We start from the raw sequence: 19450 nt of genomic DNA, 5'->3' as shown, positions 1-19450 counted from the left end.
AAGGACGTTTATCTTATTGCGGCTAGTGGATCTGGCTACCTCGCATCCGCAGGTTAACAGCGACAATCCTTCGACTGAAAAGTTCTGCATTGTCAGTGGTGTTTCGAGATGTTGCCTGTCTGTCTTATCCCGATACAATTCCGTGCGGGCTGGAATGGGCTGTGTGGCTATGTGCTGTGATGTGTGTATGAGGCATGCAGATCCTCCGCCTGCCACAGCGTGTGCCTTTGATACGCTCACCCCTAAGTCCTGCATTGCCACGGCTGGTTGGTTATTCTCCAGACATTCCTGTCCACCAGTCAAACCGAACTGACTTTCCACATTCGCTTTCAATTAACCTTCAGTGCAAACGAAGTAAGCGATGTCAAAGAGCACTGTGTTCGAAGCACCGAGATAAGCAATTGGTCGCTCTGCATGGATAGGATTTGCCTGAAAATAACAGGTAAGAGGGCAGAGAAAAGTACAACCTCATTCTGCTTCTACACCTTGTACTCACGCGTGAGTAAAACATTCCATGCAAAAACTTGAAGGTACGTATAACAATTGTTTATTTAATGTTGGGTTAAACACCATGCATAAATTCAATAATCTAGTGAATGCAGAGAAAGACAGATTGTAACCTGGCTGCTTAATATCTATGTCTAAATACCTTGATCATTTTGTAAATAATCTATCGTTTCTCAAAGATTGAGCCTGGTATTAGATGCCGCTGCCAATCTATTAAACAACTTTGATAAATTATCTTAATATCATGCCAACAACTTGAAAGTCGCTCATACATACCGGTCCCGTGTAAATGCACCCTGAGTGTTCGCTGTAAGATCAACGTCAAGTAGTCGTTTTCAACTGAAGGCAAAAACATTGTTGAACGATTTCAAAGTATAATTGGAGAGGGTGGCACTCTGAGCTGAGAATCTCCTGAGAACCTATCGATAACATCAGCTTATTCCATTTTCCTGTCCAATCCTTCAAATCCAACAGCTGGATCTAACTCTGAATGCAGGAGGCACCCCCATGTCTCATTTCCAGGAGTTCGAGGTCTTCACGATCTTTGACGAAATCCGCAAAGATGTTTTTTTAAAAATAATTTAATGTGAAATAGAACTAATTTATACTCTGAAGGGACGAGAGCTACTTACCACAAGAAAAACAGCCATGAACAAGGATGAGGCAAGGGGTAACATAACAGAAGGAATATGAAAATGAACTTGCAAGGGGTAAATGACCAGAAAGCTGTTTCCAATTGCGCCAGGAAAATGGGAAAGGTTAGGAGCAATGTGGGCCCGAGGGAACTCTCAGGGCCACTTCAAAATTGAGGGGCTCACAATAGCTTCCCAAACCAGTCTTAACAATCAGACTCCTTTCAGTGAAGGGGGGGATGCCGCAGCTGCGATTGGATTTCCATGAACCGTTGCAGCTCCCCGAATCCAGCATTTCATTCAAGGCTGATGGCACTGCAACCACCCGCAAGGGAGCGTTGCCGAGTTCCCGGCACAGCAGCTGGGACACTGGGACAATGCCAGAAAAAGGCTCTTGATTGAGGCCAACATTAGGTTGAATCCCTGCCTGTATCCATTGAAGGTTTACCAATTCCAGCGGTTGGGCGGCAAGTGAATATCATTACGTAAGGGAGTTGTGCCGATGGGATTTTCCGCTAGTCTCCGCCCCCCCCCCCTCCCAAACCCAGGGGAAGTTTCCCCCTCTTTTCTCAAAAAAAAAGTAAATAATAATTACTTTGGTCAGCTTTGTCTTCTTGTCCATTATCTTAAATAAAGGCAATTACAAAGGTGTGAAGTCAGAGTGGGGAATAAGTTAAAAGTAAAATGATAGAGAAGCAATGGCTGACAATACAGGAGATATTTCATCACTTAAAATAGAAATATTCAATTGAGGAAGAAAGATGCTATGAGAAGGATATACCATTCGACGATAACCAAAGAAGTTAAGTATAATGTATAATGCTGCAAAGGTTAGTGGTAGGCCAGACAATTGCAAAAAAATAGAAACCAGCAAAGTTTGACCACAAATAATAGAGAAATTTGAGTATGAGTGAAAACTAGCAAGAAATGTAAAAAACAGCAAAAACATCCACAGATATATGAAATGGAAGAGAGTGGCTAAAGTAAGTACAGCTACAACACTGGGATCTACCCAGCAATGTGGACAATGCCCCAGGTAAGCCCTGTACACAAGAAGCAGGGCAAATGCAATCTGGCCAATCACCACCTCATCGCTACCTCTCGATCATCAGTAAAGTGATGGAAGGGGTCAACAACAGTGCTGTCAAGTGGCGTTTTCTCAACAATAACCTGTTCACGGACGCTCAGTTTGGGTTCCGCCAGGGCCACTCAGCTCCTGACCTCATTGGTTCAAACATGGACAAAAGAGCTGAACTCCAGAGGTAAAGTGAGAGTGATTGCCCTAGACATCAAGACAGAATTTGATCAAGTATGGCATCAATGAGCCCTAGCTGAACTGGAGTCAATGCGAATCTGAGGGGAAAACCCTCCGCTGGTTGGAGTCATACCTGGCATAAAGGAAGATGGTTGTGGTGGTTGGAAGCCTATCATCTCAGCTCCAGGATATCATTGCAGGAGTTTCTCAGGGCAGAGTCCCAGGCCCAACCATCTTCAACTGTTTCATCAATGATCTCCCTTCCATCATAAGGTCAGAATTATATTATAAGATAATATATTCGCTGATGACTGCACAATGTTCAGCACCAGTCACAACTCAGATAATGAAGCAGTTTATGTCCAAATACAGCAGGACCTGGACAATATCCATGCTTGGGCTGGCAAGTGGCTTCTAACATTCAAGCCACACAAGTGCCAGGCAATGACCATTTCCAACAAGAGATTATATAATCATCTCCCCATGACATTCAATGGCATTAACATCACTGAATCCCACACTAGCATCCTGGGGGTCACCACAGGCCAGAAACTGAACTAGTCATATAACTACTGGAGCCACAATAGCAATAGCACCTATAGTTCTCAATACCGGGGCCCCACAAGGTTGCGGACTTAGCCCCCTACGATACTCCCTGTACACATTCATAGAATCATAGAATTTACAGTGCAGAAGAAGGCCATTCAGCCATTCGAGTCTGCATTGGCCCTTGGAAAGAGCACCCTACCTAAACCCACACCTCCTCTGTATCCCCGTAAACCAGTAACCCCATCTAACCTTTTTTGGACACGAAGGGCAATTTAGCATAGCCAATCCACCTAACCTAATCCACCTAACACACGACTGTGTGGCAAAATTTGGCTCCAATTCCATGAACAAGTTTGGTGATGGTACGACCGTAGTGTGTAGGATCTTGAACAATGATGAGTCAGAGTACAGGTGGGAGATAGAGAACCTAGGCATGTGGTGCAATAACAACAACCTTTCTCTCAATGTCAGCAAAATTAAGCAGCTGGTCAATTACTTCAGGAAGCGAAGTGTCATACACACCTCTATCTGCATCAATGGTGCTGGGGTGGAGATGCTTGACAGCGTCAAATTCCTAGGTGTGCACAGCACCAACAATCTGTCCTGGTCCACCCAAATCAATGCTACGACTAAGAAAGCACAATAGCGCCTATACTTCCTCAGGAAACTAAGGGATTTCAGTCTGACCACATTGAATCTAACCAATTTTTACAGATGCACCATAGAAATCATGACGAGTCAGAATACAGGAGGGAGATTGAGAACCTAGTGGAGTGGTCCAGCGACAACAGTCTATCCCTCAATGCCAGCAAAACTAAAGAGCTGGTCATTGGCTTCAGAAAGCAATGTACTGTACATACCCCTGTCAGCATCAACGGGGCCGAGATGGAGATGGTTAGCAGTTTCTAATTCCAAAAATCTGCCTTGGTCCACCCACGTCGACGCTACCACCAAGAAAGCGCAACAGCGCCTATACTTCCTCAGGAAACTAAGGGATTTCAGTCTGTCCACATTGAATCTAACCAATTTTTACAGATACACCATTGAAATCATTCTATCTGGCTGAACCACAGCCTGGTATGACAACTGCTTGGCCCAAGACCATAAGAAACTACAGAGTCGTGAACACAGCCCAGTCTATCACGCAAATCCGCCTCCCATCCATTGACTCTGTCTACAACACCTGCTGCCTTGGGAAAGTGGGCAGCATAATCAAAGACCCCTCCCACTCAGGTTATTCACTCTTCCAACTTCTTCCATTGGGCAGGAGATACAAAAGTCTGAGAACACGCACCAACAAGTTCAAAAACAGCTTCTTCCTCACTGTTACCAGAGTCCTGAATGACCCTCTTATCAACTGATCTGATCTCTTCACACATATTCTCTACTGAGTCATAATACACTCTGTATGCTCACCTGTTGCTTGTGCCTATGTATTTACATTATGTATGTCTTATGTTTTTTCTCATGTATGGAATGATCTGTCCGGACTGTTCGCAGAACAATATTTTTCACTGTATCTCTGTACATGTGACAATAAAACAAATCCATTCCAATGTCAAAGACTAGGAATCCTGTGGTGAGCGACTCACTTCCTGACTCCCCAAAGCCTGTCCACCATTTATAAGACACTAGTCAGGAGTGTGATGGAATACTCTCCACTTGCCTGGATAAGCAGCTTCAACAACACTCGGGAAGCTCAGCACCATCTAGGACAAAGCTCCCCACTTGATTGCTACCTCTTCCACAAACATTCAATCCCTCCATTACTGACAAACAGTAGAAGCAGTGTGTACCCATCTACAAGATGCGCTGCAGGAACCCATCAAGATTCCTTAGACAGCACTCTCCAAACCCCAACCACTACCATCTAGAAGGACAAGGGCAGCAGATACCTGGGAACACAATTACATGGAGGTTCACCTCCAAGTCACACACATCTTGACTTGGAAATATATTGCCGTTTCTTCAATGGAGCTGGGTCAAAATCCTGGAATAGCTCCCTAGTAGCACTATGGGTGTATCTACACCTAGGGACTACAGTGGTTCAAGAAGGCAGCTCACCAATGTCTTCTCAAGGCAACTAGGGATGGACAATAAATTCTTGCCAAGCCAGTAATGCCCACATCCTGTAAATGAATTTTAAAAAGTGTTGTTCCCTGAGAGGGTGAGACTTGGAATTAATAATGAGGAAACAAAGAAATGGCAGAGCTTTTTCAAAAAACGTTTTCCAATTAGGGGGAATTTAGTGTGGCCAATCTACCTATTCTCAGTTATGGGGGGGGTGAAACCCACGCAGGCACAGGGAGACTGTGCAAACTCCACGCAGACAGTGACCCAGGTCTAGGATCGAATCCGGGTCCTCGGTGCTGTGAGGCAGCAGTGTAACCACTGTGCCACAATGCTGCCCATGAATTGACAGAGCCTTTAAAGATGTATTTTGCAGGGCAGCACGGGGGCGCAGTGGGTTAGCCCTGCTGCCTCACTGTGCTGAGGTCCCAGGTTTGATCCCGGCTCTGGGTCAATGCCCGTGGGGAGTTTGCACATTCTCCCTGTGTTTGCGTGGGTTTCACCCCCACAACCACAAAAGATGTGCAGTGCAGGTGGATTGGACTCGCTAAATTGCCCTTTAATTGGAAAAAATGAATTGGGTACTCTAAATTTTTTTTTTTTAAAAAGATGTATTTTGCATCTGTCTTTGCAGTAAAAGAGAGAAAATCATTCTAAGAATAGTGTAAGGATCCTTCCTGGTGATCCCCTTATTTCCCCTTCTCTAGTTTTGCCGTTTTGATCCAGGGATGCTTAATGGACATATGTCTTTAAGTGAAGCAGCAGAGAGAATGAGGAATTTAAAACGTTGCAACATATTATATGGTGCTGGTCTTTCGAACAGGAGAACTCAGACTTTTCGGCACCTGAGAGGTGGGGTGGGTTTCAGTTCGATTGGTTGGCTGGTGGCCAATGAATAGGCCAAAAGGCCGTATTCTGCCTGGTAAAAGGTGGTGTTGGATCCTATTTGACTGGAATAATTTTCAGAGACCCAAAGAGCTTAGTTTGAATCCTAGACTCTCAGGGGAAGGACTTGTCCTTCTTCTGTCTCTCTTTCTCCAGAAAGTCTGTGAGTTGCTGTATTTCTGAAACTGAATGAGTCTATAGTAAAAACCATTACAGGCTGCAAACATAAACCTGGATCAGAAAGCTTACTTTGAAGGAAGGTCTTTGTAAAGACAACCATCTGAATAAAAATATATTTTTCCTTTTACTTGTGATTTTCATCCCCCTCCTCCCCTTTTTGTTTTTCTGTATTGTATGTGTGTGTAAAGGGTGGGGGCAAGTTAAAGTGGGGGATTAGGAATTAGATAATGATTAACCAATTGTAATTGCGGCATATTTCATTATAGTTCTTGTTATAAATAATAAGTAATTGTGCTTAAATTTACACACCTGGTGACTGTAATTATTGGGCAGCCAAGGGCCAAATACTATGGGTATATTTCTAAGAACTATTGATTAATTCAATTGTGTCGAGACTGTAGGTCAAGTGGGCTGGAATTGACCACATCCTAGCCCAGGGGCTTGTAACAAGAGTAGAAAATCACAAACCAAAAGGGTGGGAGGAGGTGCAAACAATCAGAATCTCTGGAGAAAAGGCACTGGGAAAACAAATGGGAAAAAAGGCAGACAGATCACTTGGACCTGATTGCCCACATCCTAGGGTTTTAAATGAAGTGGGTACAGTCATGTGAGTGTCCCTTTCAGAAAGGTTTTGTTTTACGACATGGCTTGTAGCACAGTGTCAGTGATGTCATTTGTGGGTGGAGCTGGGCTGTGACTGTCAGGTGAGAGGAGGTTCATTGTTTTGGTTTCATTTTGGGTTTGTTCGTTTGTACTACAGAAGAAGAAGCATTGTGTTAAGCTGCAGGAAGTTTTCCTGTTTTCTCTGTTTTACTTTAAAGCTGTTCCAGTGAACTAAAAGCACATTGGGTGTGGCAAACTGCCTTGGTAACTTTACAGATATAGTTGCTTTCTGGAAGGAGTTTTGAATCTGCTGGTTGGAGCTGGATCAGAATCTCAGGGAAAGGACCAGTCCCATTCAAGTGAGATTACAATGTGCTGGGCCACGCCCTTGAAAGGAGTTTTGGTTTTATTGGATTTTGTATTGGATTGGAACAGCTAAGGGGGATTCATTAAGAGTTATATACATAGATTACTGTCCCTGTTGTGTGTTTTTTTCATGTTTGTAATTGATAATAAATTCTCGCTTAGTGTTTTATATATAGAACATAGCACAGTACAGGCCCTTCAACCCACGATGTTGTGCCGACCATTTATCCTAATCCAAGATCAACCTAACCTACAACCTCTCAATTTACTGCTGTCAATGTGCCTGTCTAAGAGTCGCTTAAATGTTCCCAATGACTCTGACTCCACCACCTCTGTGGCAGTGCATTCCACACACCCACCACTCTGTGTAAAGAACCTACCTCTGACATCTCCCCTATACCTTCCTCCAATCACCTTAAAATGATGTCCCCTCTTGACAGCCATTTCCACCCTGGGGAAAAGTCTCTGGCTATCCATTCTATCCATACCTCTCATCACCTTGTACACCTCTATCAAGTCACCTCTCTGCCTTCTTGCTCCCTCAACCTTTCTTCATAAGACATGCCTTCCAGTCCAGACAGCATCCTGGTAAATCTCCTCTGTACCACCTCCTTCCTATAATGAGGCGACCAGAACTGGACACAATATTCCAAGTGTGGTCTAACTAGAGTTTTATAAAGCTGCAGCAAAACCTCACGGCTCTTAAACTCAATCTCCCTGTTAATGCAAGCCAACACACCATACGCCTTCTTAACAACCCGATCAACCTGGGTGGCAATTTTGAGGGATCTATGTACGTGGATCCCAAGATCCCTCTGTTCCTCCATACTTCCAAGAATCTTGCCTTTAACCCTGTATTCAGCATTCAAATTCGACCTTCCAATATGAATCACTTCATATTTATCAAGGTTGAACTCCATCTGCCACTTCTCAGCCCAGCTCTGCATCCTGTCAATGTCCTGTTATAACCGGCAACAACCCTCAACACTATCTACAACTCCACCAACCTTTGTGTCATCGGCAAACTTACTAACCCACCCTTCCACTTCCTCATCCAAGTAATTTATGAAAACCACAAAGATCAGAGGTCCCAGAACAGATCCTTGTGGGACACCACTGGTCACCACTGGTAGTTCCATCTACTACCACTCACTGTCTTCTTTCAGCCACCCAATTCTATATCCAGACAGCCAAATTTCCCTGTATCCCATGCCCCCTAACTTTCTGAATGAGCCTTCCAAGGGGAACCTTATCAAATGCCGTACTGAAATCCATATACACCACATCCACTGCCCGACCTTCATCAATGTGTCTCGTCACATCCTCAAAGAATTCAATGAGGCATGTGAGGCATGACCTGCCCCTCACAAAGCCATGCTGACTATCTTTAATCAAACTATGTTTTTCTAAATAATCACAAATCCTATCTCTCAGAATCTTTTCTAATATTTTGCTCACCACAGACGCAAGACTGGTGGGTCTGTAATTCCCCGGGATTTCCCTATTCCCTTTCTTGAATAGAGGAACAACATTCGCCTCCCTCCAATCATCCGGTACTACTCCAGCGAAGAGTGAGGACGCAAAGATCATCGCCAACGGCGCAGCAATCTCCTCCCACGCTTCCCGTAGTAACCTTGGGTATATCCCGTCAGGCCCAGGGGACTTATCTATCCTGATGCTTTTCAAAATCTACAGCAGATCCTCCTTCTTAATATCAACCTGTTTGAGTCTATTAACCTGGTTCACACTGTTCTCAACGGCAACAAGGTCCCACTCTCTAGTGAATACTGAAGCAAAGTATTCATTTAGGGCCTCCCCCATCTCTTCAAACTCTAGGCACAAGTTCCCTCCACTACCCCTGATCGGCCCTACTCACTCTGATCATCCTCTTATTTCTCACAGAAGTGTAGAACGCCTTAGGGGTTTTCCCTAATCCTTCCCGCCAGGGCTTTTACATGCCCCCTTCTAGCTCTCCTCAGTCCATTTTTGAGTTCCTTCCTGGCTACCGTGCCACCCTCTAGAGCCGAGTCAGATCCTTGCTTCTTCAACCTTACGTAAGCTTCCTTCTTCCTCTTGACTAGAAGCTCCACTTCTCTTGTCATCCAAGGCTCCTTCACCTTACCATTCCTTCCTCGTCTCAGTGGGACAAAACAATTCACCACTCGCAGCACGTGCTCCTTAAACAATCCCCACATTACTACTGTGCTTTTCCCCAAGAGCAATTGCTCCCATTTTATGCTCCTCAGCCGCTGTCTAATAGCAGTATAATTTCCCCTCCCCCAATTAAATACCTTCCCATACTGTGTGTTCCTATCCCTCTCCATGACGATGGTAAAGGTCAAGGAGTTGTGGTCACTGTCACCGAAATGCTCTCCCACCGAGACATCTGACACCTGGCCTGGTTCGTTGCTGAGCACCAAGTCCAATATGGCCTCCCCCCTAGTCGGCCTATCTACATATTGAATCAGGTATCCTTCCTGTGCACACCTGACAAAATCTGCTCCGTCCAAACCATTTGCACTAAGGAGGTTCCAGTCAATATTAGGGAAGTTGAAGTCACCCATGACAACAACTCTGTTACTTCTGCACTTTTCCACGATCTGACGCCCAATCTGTTCCTCTATCTCTCTGCCTATATTGGGGGGTCTATAGAAAACTCCCAATAAAGTGACTGCTCCTTTCTTGTTTCTGACTTCCACCCATACTGACTCAGTGGACACACCCTCCTCAACTACCTCCTTTTCTGCAGCTGTGGTGCACTCCCTAATTAACAGTGTCACCCCCCCTCCTCTTTTACCTCCCTCACTATTCTTCTTAAAATATCTAAACCCCGGAACATCTAACAACCATTCCTGCCCCTGTGAAATCCATGTCTCCGTAATGGCCGCAGCATCTTAGTTCCAAGTACCGATCCATGCTCTAAGTTCATCTCCCTTATTCCTGACACTCCTTGCATTAAAACGGACACACTTTAACCCATTCCACTGAGTGCAACTTTGCCCTATCAACTGTCTATCCTTCCTCACAGACTTGCTGCATACTATTTCTGCCGTTCAACAGCTACCCTATCCTCTGATCCATAGCTCTGGTTCCCATCCCCCTGCCAAACTAGTTGAAACCCTCCCGAAGAGCCCTAGCAAACCTCCCACCCAGGATATTGGTGACCCTCCAGTTTAGGTGCAATCCGTCCTTCCCCAGAAGATATTCCAATGATCCACATATCTGAAGCCTTCCCTCCTGCACCAGCCCTGTAGCCATGTGTTCAGCTGCACTCGCTCTCTGTTCCTTGCCTCACTTGCACGTGGCACCGGTAGCAATCCTGAGATCTACTCTGCTTGTCCTGCTCCTTAGCTTCCAACCTAATTCCCTAAAATCACTTTTTAGATCCTCATCCCTTTTCTTAGCTATGTCATTGGTGCCTATGTGCACCACGGCTTCTGGTTGCTCCCCCTCCCCCTTAAGAATCCTGTAGACTGACTTCCGGGTGCGGCGATGCGGAGCTAAGCCGCACGAGTCGGCAGCTCCAGCTACCACGGACTTTCGGGCTCGCTAGAGGAGCCCCAACGGAACTTTTTTCGACAAAAACCCATGGGGAAGGGAAGAGAAGGTCCCCCTCCAACGCCTATGAAACAGACCCGAAGTGCAACGGCCAGAAAAGTGGCACTGGAGCAACGGGAGAAGCAGGGTAAAAAAACAAAATGGCGGCGGCCAGGGACAAAGGGGAGCTGCAGGAGTTCATCAAGCGCTGCTTCGAAGAGCAGCGCGAGGAGATGCGCAAAGAGATGCTGGCGCCTATGCTTTCGGCAATTGAAGGACTCGGGATCACCCAGAAGGCCCACGAGGTTAAGATCCAGGAGGTAGAGGAAAGAGTCAGCCAGAACGAGGACGAGCTCTTGGGCCTGGCGGTGAGAGTGGAGCAACACGAGGCGCTACACAAGAGGTGGGCGGGAAGACTCGAAGACCTGGAGAACAGGTCGAAGAGAAAGAATCTGCGGATCCTGGGTCTCCCTGAAGGAGTGGAGGGGGCTGATGCCGGGGCATACGCAAGCACGATGCTTGGAGCGATGATGGGCGCGGAGGCCCCTTCGAGGTCGCTGGAGTTGGATGGGGCACACCGGGTGCTGGCAAGGAAGCCCCAGGCAAACGAGCCGCCAAGGGCGATGGTGGTGAGGTTTCACCCGTTCACGGACAGAGAGTTGGTCCTGAAATGGGCCAAGAAGGAGCGGAGCAGTAAGTGGGACAATGAAGGATCCGAATATACCCGGACTGGAGCACGGAGGTGGCAAAGCGGAGAGCGGGTTTCAACCGGGCCAAAGCGGTGTTGCACCGGAGAGGAGTGAAATTCGGAATGCTGCAGCCAGCGCGACTGTGGGTCACATACAAGGGCCAACACTATTACTTCGAAACGCCTGAAGAGGCGTGGACCTTTATACAAACCGAAAAGTTGGACTCTAACTGAGGGTTTGTGAGGGTGGGGGGGATGTTTGAGGTTTGATGTGTGATGGTTGTTGTATATAGGGGGTCAATCACGCACATGAAATGTTATATGGGCTGGGGGAGAGAGACAAGGCCGCGACAGGAGCTGCGCCAGAGGGATTGGGAGACTCCCACACGGGGAGGTCAATGGGACGGCGGGGGAAGCCGGGGTCAGCAGGTGTCAGCTGACTTACGGGAGTGACATGGGGGGAGCAAAAAAGCTAGACAGGGGTCTAGCGGGGGGGGGGGGGGGGGGGGGAGGGGGGGGGGGAAAGGGTTGCTGCTGCACTGGCCGAAAAGGAATGGGACACAGAGGAGGTGGTCGAGACGGGGATCCCCTGTCTGGGGGACTGGAGGGTGAGAGAGGCGTGGACATGGGACTGGCCCAGAAAATAGATGGCTAGTCGGGGGAGAGCCCCTCCAATCCGGCTGATAACGTGGAAAAGAAAAAAAGAGAAGAATCCTGTAGACTTGATCCGAGACATCCCTGGCCCTGGCACCCGGGAGGCAACATACCTTCCGGGAGTCTCGCTTGCGACCACAGAATCTCCTATCTATTCCCCTATTCATTGAGTCTCCTGTCACTATTGCTTTTCTATTCTCCCCCCTTCCCTTCTGAGCCACAGAGCCAGGCTCAGTGCCAGAGACCTGGCCGCTAGGGCCTTCCCCCGGTAGGTCATCCCCCCCAACAGCATCCAAAACGGTATATTTGTTTTGAAGGGGAACGGCAATGAGGGATCCCTGCACTGTCTGCCCATTCGTTTTCTTTCCCCTGACTGTAACCCAGCTACTCTTGTCCTGTACCTTGGGTGTGGCTACCTCCCTGTAACTCTTCTCTATTACCCCCTCTGCCTCCCGGATGATTTGAAGATCATCCAGCTCCAGTTCCCTAACACGGCCTCTGAGGAGCTGGAGTTGGGTGCACTTCCCGCAGGTATAGTCAGCGGGGATACCGGTGGTATCCCTCACCACCCACATCCTACAGGAGGAGCATGCAACTGCCCTAGCCTCCATCCCCTCTGACCTTACAGAATATTGCTGCATTTTGGAGCAACTGGAACTCCGCCCTCCGACTCTGCTCCTAGTCAGCTGCAGACTCTGTAAACTCCCGGCTCCCTTCACTTTTTTTGAGGAAATGTAGAAAACTCCCTCAGTCACCAAACTCTTACTATAGCACTCAAATGCACCCAAATTCAGCACTCCCTCAGTCACCAAACTCTCACTATAGCACTCAAATGTACCCAAATTCAGCACTCCCTCAGTCACCAAACTCTCACTATAGCACTCAAATGCACCCAAATTCAGCACTCTGTGCAAACAAAAAAATATATGTTAACTACATTCTTTTAATAAACTTTGTTTTGATAAAAGCGCCTAGGAAGTCTGATGAATCACACCTGAAGTGACGGCTCTTGTGCTCATCCTAGCCAAATTCAACATAAAAGTTATAGGTCAGGTGAGCTTCATAATACACTTTGGAGTTTCTAAGCCCTGGCCCATAATAGATTGGGGGCTCATCGGATTAAAGTCTATATTTCTTTTTTTTATTAAATATTTTATTGAAAATTTTTGGTCAACCAACACAGTACATTGTGCATCCTTTACACAATATTATAACAACACAAATAACAATGACCTATTTTATAAACAAAAAATGAATAAATAATAAATAACAAAAATGAAAACTAGCCCTAATTGGCAACTGCCTTGTCACAAGTAACACTCTCCAAAAATATAATTTAACAGTCCAATATATAATTATCTGTAGCAACGACCTATACATACTATACAGTATATATTAACAACCCTGAGAGTCCTTCTGGTCCCCCCCCCCCCCCCCCCGATCCTGGGCTGCTGCTGCTGCCTTCTTTTTCCCATTCCGTCTATCTTTCTGCGAGGTATTCGACGAACGGCTGCCACCGCCTGGTGAACCCTTGAGCCGACCCCCTTAGGACGAACTTAATCCGCTCTAGCTTTATAAACCCCGCCATGTCATTTATCCAGGTCTCCACCCCCGGGGGCTTGGCTGCTTTCCACATTAGCAATATCCTGCGCCGGGCTACTAGGGACGCAAAGGTCCAAACATCGGCCTCTCTCGCCTCCTGCACTCCCGGCTCTTGTGCAACCCCAAATATAGCCAACCCCCAGCTTGGTTCGACCCGGACTCCTACTACTTTTGAAAGCACCTTTGTCACCCCCATCCAAAACCCCTGTAGTGCCGGGCATGACCAAAACATATGGGTATGATTCGCTGGGCTTCTCGAGCACCTCGCACACCTATCCTCCACCCCAAAAAATTTACTGAGCCGTGCTCCAGTCATATGTGCCCTGTGTAATACCTTAAACTGAATCAGGCTTAGCCTGGCACACGAGGACGACGAGTTTACCCTGCTTAGGGCATCTGCCCACAGATCCCTCCTCGATCTCCTCCCCCAGCTCTTCTTCCCATTTCCCTTTTAGTTCATCTACCATAGTCTCCCCTTCGTCCCTCATTTCCCTATATATATCTGACACCTTACCATCCCCCACCCATGTCTTTGAGATCACTCTGTCCTGCACCTCTTGTGTCGGGAGCTGCGGGAATTCCCTCACCTGTTGCCTCGCAAAAGCCCTCAGTTGCATATACCTGAATGCATTCCCTTGGGGCAACCCATATTTCTCGGTCAGCGCTCCCAGACTCGCGAACTTTCCATCCACAAACAGATCTTTCAGTTGCGTTATTCCTGCTCTTTGCCACATTCCATATCCCCCATCCATTCCCCCCGGGGCAAACCTATGGTTGTTTCTTATCGGGGACCCCCCCAAGGCTCCAGTCTTTCCCCTATGCCGTCTCCACTGTCCCCAAATCTTCAGTGTAGCCACCACCACCGGGCTTGTGGTGTAGTTCCTCGGTGAGAACGGCAATGGGGCTGTCACCATAGCCTGTAGGCTAGTCCCCCTACAGGACGCCCTCTCTAATCTCTTCCACGCCGCTCCCTCCTCCTCTCCCATCCACTTACTCACCATTGAAATATTAGCGGCCCAATAATACTCACTTAGGCTCGGTAGTGCCAGCCCCCCCCTATCCCTGCTACGCTGTAAGAATCCCTTCCTCACTCTCGGGGTCTTCCCGGCCCACACAAAACCCATGATGCTCTTTTCAATCCTTTTAAAAAAAGCCTTCGTGATCACCACCGGGAGGCACTGAAACACAAAGAGGAATCTCGGGAGGACCACCAACTTAACCGCCTGCACCCTCCCTGCCATTGACAGGGATACCATATCCCATCTCTTGAAATCCCCCTCCATCTGTTCCACCAACCGCGTTAAATTTAACCTATGCAATGTGCCCCAATTCTTAGCTATCTGGATCCCCAGGTAACGAAAGTCCCTTGTTACCTTCCTCAACGGTAGGTCCTCTATTTCTCTACTCTGCTCCCCTGGATGCACCACAAACAACTCACTTTTCCCCATGTTCAATTTATACCCTGAAAAATCCCCAAACTCCCCAAGTATCCGCATTATTTCTGGCATCCCCTCCGCCGGGTCCGCCACGTATAGTAGCAAATCGTCCGCATACAAAGATACCCGGTGCTCTTCTCCTCCCCTAAGTACTCCCCTCCACTTCTTGGAACCCCTCAACGCTATCGCCAGGGGCTCAATCGCCAGTGCAAACAATAATGGGGACAGAGGGCATCCCTGCCTTGTCCCTCTATGGAGCCGAAAATATGCAGATCCCCGTCCATTCGTGACCACGCTCGCCACTGGGGCCCTATACAACAGCTGCACCCATCTAACATACCCCTCTCCAAAACCAAATCTCCTCAACACCTCCCACAAATAATCCCACTCCACTCTATCTAATGCTTTCTCGGCATCCATCGCCACTACTATCTCCGTTTCTCCCTCTGGTGGGGGCATCATCATTACCCCTAACAACCTCCGTATATTCATGTTCAGCTGTCTCCCCTTCACAAACCCAGTTTGGTCCTCGTGGACCACCCCCGGGACACATTCCTCTATTCTCATTGCCGCTACAATGCGGGTCCTTTTCCTTCTTTAAGAGAAGCGATATCGTTGCTTCAGACATAGTCGGGGGCAGTTGTCCCCTTTCCTTTGCTTCATTAAAGGTCCTCGTCAGTACCGGGGCGAGCAAGTCCACATATTTTCTATAGAATTCGACTGGGAATCCATCCGGTTTTATAAAATGTCTTGAACACTCCATTCACTCTCTCCGCTCCCCGCTCCATCTCTCCTTCCTCATCCCTCACTCCCCCTATTTCCCTCGCTGCTCCCCTTTTCCTCAATTGGTGTGCCAGCAACCTGCTCGCCTTCTCCCCATATTCGTACTGTACACCCTGTGCCTTCCTCCATTGTGCCTCTGCAGTGCCTGTAGTCAGCAAGTCAAATTCTACATGTAGCCTTTGCCTTTCCCTGTACAGTCCCTCCTCCGGTGCTTCCGCATATTGTCTGTCCACCCTCAAAAGTTCTTGCAGCAACCGCTCCCGTTCCTTACTCTCCTGCTTCCCTTTATGTGCCCTTATTGATATCAGCTCCCCTCTAACCACCGCCTTCAACGCCTCCCAGACCACTCCCACCTGGACCTCCCCATTATCATTGAGTTCCAAGTACTTTTCAATGCACCCCCTCACCCTTAGACACACCCCCTCATCTGCCATTAGTCCCATGTCCATTCTCCAGGGTGGGCGCCCTCCTGTTTCCTCCCCTATCTCCAAGTCCACCCAGTGTGGAGCGTGATCCGAAATGGCTATAGCCGTATACTCCGTTCCCCTCACCTTTGGGATCAATGCCCTTCCCAGCACAAAAAAGTCTATTCGCGAGTAGACTTTATGGACATAGGAGAAAAACGAGAACTCCTTACTCCTAGGTCTGCTAAATCTCCACGGGTCTACACCTCCCATCTGCTCCATAAAATCTTTAAGTACCTTGGCTGCTGCCGGCCTCCTTCCAGTCCTGGACTTCGACCTATCCAGCCCTGGTTCCAACACCGTATTAAAATCTCCCCCCATTATCAGCTTTCCCATCTCTAGGTCCGGAATGCGTCCTAGCATCCGCCTCATAAAATTGGCATCATCCCAGTTCGGGGCATATACGTTTACCAAAACCACCGTCTCCCCCTGTAGTTTGCCACTCACCATCACGTATCTGCCCCCGTTATCCGCCACTATAGTCTTTGCCTCGAACATTACCCGCTTCCCCACTAATATAGCCACCCCCCTGTTTTTTGCATCTAGCCCCGAATGGAACACCTGCCCCACCCATCCTTTGCGTAGCCTAACCTGGTCTATCAGTTTCAGGTGCGTTTCCTGTAACATAACCACATCTGCCTTAAGTTTCTTAAGGTGTGCGAGTACCCGTGCCCTCTTTATCGGCCCGTTCAGCCCTCTCACGTTCCACGTGATCAGCCGAGTTGGGGGGCTTCCTACCCCCCCCCCCCCCCCCCCCCCCCCCATGTCGATTAGCCATCACCTTTTTCCAGCTCCTCACCCGGTTCCCACGCAGCTGTATCTCCCCCAGGCGGTGCCCCCCCGCCCATCCTCTCCCATACCAGCTCCCCCCTCTCCCCACCAGCAGCAACCCAGTAATTCCCCCCTCCCACCCCCCCCCCCGCTAGATCCCCCGCTAGCGTAATTACTCCCCCCATGTTGCTCCCAGAAGTCAGCAAACTCTGGCTGACCTCGGCTTCCCCCCGTGACCTCGGCTCGCACCGTGCGACGCCCCCTCCTTCCTGCTTCTCTATTCCCGCCATGATTATCATAGCGCGGGAACCAAGCCCGCGCTTCTCCCTTGGCCCCGCCCCCAATGGCCAACGCCCCATCTCCTCCACCTCCCCTCCTCCCCCCATCACCACCTGTGGGAGAGAGAAAAGTTACCACATCGCAGGATTAGTACATAAAACCCCTCTTTGCCCCCCACATTCGCCCCACCACTTTGTTCGAACGTTCTTTTTAATAACCCGCTCATTCCAGTTTTTCTTCCACAATAAAAGTCCATGCTTCATCCGCCGTCTCAAAGTAGTGGTGCCTCCCTCGATATGTGACCCACAGTCTTGCCGGTTGCAGCATTCCAAATTTTATCTTCTTTTTATGAAGCACCGCCTTGGCCCGATTAAAGCTCGCCCTCCTTCTCGCCACCTCTGCACTCCAGTCTTGATAAACGCGGATCACCGCGTTCTCCCATTTACTGCTCCGAGTTTTCTTCGCCCATCTAAGGACCATTTCTCTATCCTTAAAACGGAGGAATCTCACCACTATGGCTCTGGGAATTTCTCCTGCTCTCGGTCCTCGCGCCATCACTCGGTATGCTCCCTCCACCTCCAATGGACCCGCCGGGGCCTCCGCTCCCATTAACGAGTGCAGCATCGTGCTCACATATGCCCCGACGTCCGCTCCCTCCGCACCTTCAGGAAGACCAAGAATCCTCAGGTTGTTCCTCCTTGCGTTGTTTTCCAGTGCCTCCAACCTTTCCACACATCGTTTCTGATGTGCCTCCTGCATCTCCGTCTTCACCACCAGGCCCTGTGTATCGTCCTCATTCTCGGCTGCCTTTGCCTTCACGACCCGAAGCTCCCGCTCCTGGGTCTATTGTTCCTCCTTTAGCCCTTCGATCGCCTGTAGTATCGGGGCCAACAGCTTTTTCTTCATTTCCTTTTTGATCTCTTCCACACAGCATTTCAAGAACTCTTGTTGTTCAGGGCCCCATGTTAAACTGCCACCTTCCGACGCCATCTTGGTTTTTGCTTGCCTTCCTTGCCGCTGTTCTAAAGGATCCACTGCAATCTGGCCACTCTCTCCTCCTTTTTCCATCCGTATCCAGGGGGGATTCCCTTCTGGTTTACCGCACAGTGTTTTTAGCCGTCAAAATTGCCGTTGGGGATCCTATCAAGAGCCCAAAAGTCCGTTTCACAGGGAGCTGCCGAAACGTGCGACTCAGCTGGTCATCGCCGCACCCGGAAGTCTAAAGTCTATATTTCATGATTGGGTTGGATTAGTGAACTCAAAATACAGTCTGAGTATAGTGATGAGGATAGTGAGAAAGAGCAAGAGCTTCATAGTCTAAGGCTTGGTGGGGATCTATTTAAATATGTCCAAGCATTGCCAAGGTTTGATGAGAAGGATGTAGAAGCCATTTTCATTTCATTTGAGAAGGTGGCTAAACAAATGAAATGGCCATAGCACATGTAGGTATTACTGATTCAAATAAAGCTGTAGGTAGAGCGAGTGAAGTGTTTGCGTCACTATCAGAGGGGGTATCTGGGACGTACGAGGAGGTGAAAAAATCCATCTCAGGTGCATATGAACTAGTGCCTGAAGCCTACAGACAAGGGTTTAGAAATTTAAGAAAATCACAGGGAAGGCTGATGTAGTAAAACAGGATAAGCCAGTGGGATTTGTTAATGTGGTAAAGGAAAGTCCAATTGAAGTGAAGGAGGTGCAAAAGAATGTGCAGCCTGATCAAGAGGGGATTGATAAGAAGGTGCCAGATCTCTTGAAAGGACTTTCTTGCGTGGGTAGAGTTTACTCATGTATACCAGGAGGAGTAGGTAAAGAAGTCAAAATTTTAAGAGATACGGGAGCATGCCAATCTTTGATGGTAAGAGATGAGGAGTTATGTAGTTTGGGGGGAATATTGCCAGAAAAGGTGGTAATACCTGGAATCCAGGGTGAGAAGAGTGGTATTCCATTATATAAAGTGAGGTTGGAGAGTCCAGTGAATGAGTGGTGAAATGGTAGTAGGAGTAATAGAGAAATTATCTTGTTCAGGAATACAGTTTATCTTGGGTGATGAGATAGCTGGATCACAGGTGGGAGCGATGCCTACTGTGGTTGATAAGCCAGTGAAAAATCAAGCAACTGAATTGTTGAAGGACGAATATCCTGGGATTTTTCCTGATTGTGTAGTAACAAGGTCGCAAAGTCACAGGTGA

The 19450-nt window shown here is 48.1% G+C and overlaps 1 protein-coding gene across 1 annotated transcript in view; it reads left to right on the top strand.

Annotated features, from left to right (window-relative positions):
* The first annotated feature begins 298 nt into the window (after positions 1-298).
* The window catches only part of LOC140387770 (uncharacterized), a 50988-nt gene continuing 31836 nt past the window's right edge, over positions 299-19450 (top strand). Inside the window, exon 1 of the mRNA XM_072471322.1 lies at positions 299-442. The gene's annotated coding sequence lies outside the window, so the exon portion shown is untranslated. The remainder of the gene's footprint in view (positions 443-19450) is intronic.

This window comes from Scyliorhinus torazame, chromosome 1 (genome assembly GCF_047496885.1).
Source record: "Scyliorhinus torazame isolate Kashiwa2021f chromosome 1, sScyTor2.1, whole genome shotgun sequence".
Lineage (NCBI taxonomy): Eukaryota > Metazoa > Chordata > Chondrichthyes > Carcharhiniformes > Scyliorhinidae > Scyliorhinus > Scyliorhinus torazame.
This window is presented reverse-complemented; position numbering and strand designations above follow the sequence as displayed.